This window comes from Leptonychotes weddellii, unplaced genomic scaffold (assembly GCF_054177405.1).
Source record: "Leptonychotes weddellii isolate Sample4059 unplaced genomic scaffold, ASM5417740v2 HiC_scaffold_15031, whole genome shotgun sequence".
Lineage (NCBI taxonomy): Eukaryota > Metazoa > Chordata > Mammalia > Carnivora > Phocidae > Leptonychotes > Leptonychotes weddellii.
Window position 1 is genome coordinate 1 of NW_027731589.1, and position 4,958 is coordinate 4,958.

General features: G+C 36.4%; 1 pseudogene; it reads left to right on the forward strand.

Annotated features, from left to right (window-relative positions):
- The first annotated feature begins 3,013 nt into the window (after positions 1-3,013).
- LOC102730689 (large ribosomal subunit protein uL30 pseudogene) lies at positions 3,014-4,000 on the forward strand (annotated as a pseudogene).
- Positions 4,001-4,958: the final 958 nt, after the last annotated feature.

Sequence of the window (4,958 nt, forward strand, 5' to 3'; positions counted from 1 at the left end):
GATCATGACCTGAGCCGAAGGCAGTCGCTTAACCAACTGAGCCACCCAGGCGCCCTGCATTTGTTTTTCTGATCACAATTAAATTCAAACATCTTTTCAAATGTTGTTGGCCACTGTATTTGCTTCTCTGTGCATTGCTACTTCATATTCTTTTTAATGGAGGTTTTTATTGTCTTATCAACTTATAAGAGGATTGTTATAGTTATTAACCTCCGAATTGCAAATATCTTTTCCAAATCTATCATTTTCTTTTTACCGCATTTGTGGTATCTTTTCTTGTAAAAATGTTACATTTTAAAATCATAAAATATTTATCTTTTCTCTTATGGTTCCTGGTATACCAGCTTGGTTAAAAAGTTCTCCACAAGAATTGTGCATATAGTCTCCCACATTTTATCTATAACGTTACTGCCCTGCTAAAGTTTAAACATTTCATCTATCAGGATATTATTCATGTTAAGGGAAGTAATATATTGCGGGCATGAGTAGAGAGGTGAATTCAGCACCGTAAATTTGGATTCATTCAAACAAACTTTTTGGCCAAACACTGACTTGTACAACATAAGATAGGGTTCAATTTTATTCTCTTACTAATGTATAAGGTCCAATCTCTAAGTTTTTGGCTTCTCAATATTTCAACCGATAGTAAAAATATTTTTGTCATTTTTTCCCATTGTTCATCTTTTGGAGTGTGTGAAAACACATCAGTGAGATCATCACAGAAGCTTCTTGAGCTTTTGTAAAGAAATGAACATCCACTATCACATTGTAAAGAAGAGAAGCCTGCTTATCCAGGCTTATCCAAGAACCGATCAAATTCTGTGAAATTCATCACTTGCTTTCATAGGAAAAAAAAAATATGAGTATAAAAAGTAACTGCAGACTTAAAACCATGATAAGAGTAATAATAAAATCTATACCATTAAGAAAACTACAAGATGGATGTGAAGTCTCACACACGAACACATTTTTCCCTTCATTCTTTTTGCCTTTATGTTCAGGAGGTAATTGTGACCCATTGATTCTTTCCTTTCATTGTCAAAGAAAAATGTCAAGGTTAGAAACCACTTCCAGTCACATTACTTTGGAGCCCCACTTTCCTCTCGCTTATTCTTTTAAAAGCCCTTTGCTTGGGCTTAGTAGGGCAAGTTGAATGTCTGAGATCTAAAATGTCATAAAGAAATGCTCTTGTTAAAAAAATCACATTTCCATGAACAGAAATATTCAGAACACAAGGAGAGGATAGCACATTTTAAAATACCAGAGTAAACCATGGTATTCTTTCCCAATCAGCTGTACACAGCTTCTGTTAGATTGTATGCTAACGGAGCCCTCACACACAGAATGTCACTGACATGAAGAAATTCTAAGAAAAATTCTTAAATGAAGTTTGATTTTCCTGGCAGACATTGCTAAAGCTATTCCAGTTTAGATGTTCTGAGCACAGCCCTGAATTTCAGCACTTCTCCGGTTTCAATCACTTCCACGGGCATATCTTTATTTAATCATTTCAGTTTGAAAGGCATATTTGTTGTCCATTTTAAGCACATTTCTTTCATTATCACTTTGTCACCCAAAAATAGTGTTTTCTTGAGGGCTCATTTTTATTTAGCAAAAATGACCATAATGCCCTTTAAAAGTTGTGAAATCTTCTTTTGAGTATTTTCAAATACCTAGCGCCATAGACTCAAAGATTCTCAGAATGATTTAACTTGTATTCGTGTATCAGGCAAAAATATGCTAGGAGAAGAAACAAAACAGTATGTATGGCAGGGCGCTGATTTCTTAATTATAAAAATTGGTACCACTCAAACTATTTTGGCAAAAATGTCTCCCAGGACTACTCTGGTCATTTTCTTGGAAGCATGTTCTAGTTGAATGATTGATCACTCCCTGATGCAGAGAGCCACCATGATTTATCTGGTTTCTCACTCTTCTTTCTGTTGTGCTTTCTGTTTGGAGAATGGCTTGATTCAGTAACTTCTTTGATAGCTATAAAATAACATTACAACCAGATGAAATGAAAAATGTAATTAATCTCATTATATATAACAGTAGCAAACTCACATTTGGGTTCTGGAGAATTCTGAGAAACTGAGGAAAATTAAGGCCCCTCTTCCAAGAACAATGAAAGTACAAACAAACATTGATGTGTTGATGAGGTGTTTCTTCTATTCCATGAAGTGCATTAACAGATCGTTCTCTAAGATTAAGTGTTGTCATTGTGGTAATGATATACTGCTATATAACAATATTGTCACAAACTTAGCACTCAACATGACACACATTTTTTTATCCTACAGTTTCTATGGATAGGAGTCTGGGCTGAGCTTAGCTAGGTTCTCTGCTTTAGGGTCTTACAAAGTTGTAGTCAGGGTGTTGTCAAGGCCTACGGTCTGAGGCTTGAGTAGGATCCACTTCCAAACTTGCTGGTAGAATTCAGTTTCTTGCAGGGCCTGGAAGGCCTAGTTTCTTGCCAGCGGCTGACCAGAGGCTGTCCTGAGTGCAGTTCACAGCATGACATTATCGTTGACTTCTTTAAAGCCAGCGAGTGGGAAAGAGTCTAGCAAGACCAGCTTACAATTTTTTTTCCAGCTTTATTGAGGTATAAATTAACAAATAAAAATTGTATATATTTAAGGTGGATGACTTGATGTTTTGATATACATATACACTTTGAAATGATCCCCCCAATCAAGCTAGTTAACATTTCCACCATCTCACATAATTACCTTTCTTTCTTTCTTTCTTTCTTTCTCTCTTTCTTTCTTTTTCTTTTCTTTCTTCTTTCTTTCTTTCTTTTCTTCTTTCTTCTTTCTCTTTTCTTCCTCTTCTTCTTCTTCTTCTCCTCCTCCTCCTCTTCCTCCTTATCTTCCTCCTCCTCTTCCTCCTTATCTTCCTCCTCCTCCTCTTCCTCCTTATGCTTCTTCTTCTTCTCTTGTGGAGACAGTATTTAGAGTCTCTCTTCTTAGCAAATTCAAGTATACAGCTTTTTTTTTTTTCCTGGCTGGAACCATGGAGGGTGCAGAAGAAAAGAAAAAGAAGTTTCCTACTGTGTCAGAGACCCTTAAGAAAAAGCAAAAGAATTCTGCAGAGTTAATATCAAGCATCTGAGAAAGAAATTTGTTCAAAAGATGCTTCAAAAGGCATTGAGGAAGCTTATTTATGAAAAAGCTAAGCATTACCACAAGGAATATAGGCAGATGTACGAACTAAGATTCAAATGGTTAGGATGGCAAGAAAAGCTGGCAACTTCTATGTACCTACAGAACCCAAATTGGCATTTGTCATCAGGCTCAGAGGTATCAGTGGTGAGAACCCAAAGGTTTGAAAGATGTTGCAGCTTCTTTGTCATCACCAGATTCAATGCCACCTTTGTTAAGCTCAACAAGGCTTCAGCTACCATGCTAAGGACTGTGAAACCACGTATAGCATGCGGGTACCTAAACCTGAAGTCTGTAAATGAATTGCTCTATAAGCATGGTTATGGCAAAATCAACAAGAAGTGACAGATAACACATTGATTGCTCAATCTCTTGGTAAATATGGCATCATCTGCATGGAGGATCTGACTGATGAGACCTATACTGTTGGAAAAGGTTTCAAAGGAGCAAACAATTTCTTAATGGCCCTTCAAGTGATCTTCCCCATGACGGAGAATGAAGAAAAAGATCACGCATCTTGTAGAAGGTGGAGATGCTGGCCACAGGGAAGACCAAATCAATAGGCTTATTGGAAGGATGAACTAAGATATCTAACCATGATTATTGTTTTAATCTGGTCAGTTAATACATGACTACTTTCAAATTGAAAAAAAAATTCAAGTATACAATATGGTTTTGTTAACTATAATCACCATGCTGTACATTAGATCTCCAGAACTTATTCATCTTACATAACCAGAACTTTGTACTCTTTGACCAACATCTCCCCATTTCTCCCTGTGCTCAGCCCATGATAACCACCAGATGTAACTCCCTGCACCTAGGAATTTGACTATTTTAGATTCCTCATATAAGTGAGATTATGCAGTATTTGTCTTTCTGTGTCGGGCTTATTTCACTTAGCGTGATGTCTTCCAGGTCCATCCACATTGTCACAAATGGCAGAATTTCCTTCTTTTTTTAAGGCTGAATTACATGTGTATATATCTCACATTTTCTTTATCCTTTCACCAGTCAACAGACATTAGGTTGTTTTCCATATCTTGGTTATTGTGAATAATGCTGCTGTGAAGAAGAGAGTACAGATTATCTCTTTGAGATACTGATTTTATTTCCTTTGGGTATGTACCCAGAAGCAAGATTGCTGGATCATATGATATTTCTACTTTTAATTTCCTGAGGAACCTCCATAATGTTTTCCATGGTGGCTGTACCAATATAGGACACAAGGGTTCACTTTTCTTCAGATGCTTGCCAACGCTTGTTATCTTTTGTCATTTTGATAATAACCATTCTAAACTGTGTGATGTTTTAATTAAAATAATAGTAAATATTCTGAATTTCTCATTATAATATGAGGTAAAAAATTAATAGTTCTAACAGTTTTTAGGTGTGCACAAGATTACCTCAAGTTGTATTCTATATTCAAAACAGCTAAGTAGCTTTTATGTAATTGATGAGTTACTACATATTTCCTCACCATATTTTTTAAAGAAGGGGTTTGGGTTATATTTGTTATTTTCAAAAATTAAAAGATCTATGAATTCCAAGTCCTGTGATCTAGTTATTTCATGGAGAAGATGATAATGTTTTTTTTTTTTTTTTTAAAGATTTTTATTTATTTATTTGAGACAGAGAGAATGAGAGAGAGAGAGAGAGCACACGAGAGGGGGTAGGGTCAGAGGGAGAAGCAGGCTCCCTGCCGAGCAGAGAGCCCGATGCGGGACTCGATCCAGGGACTCCAGGATCATGACCTGAGCCGAAGGCAGTCGCTTAACCAACTGAGCCACCCAG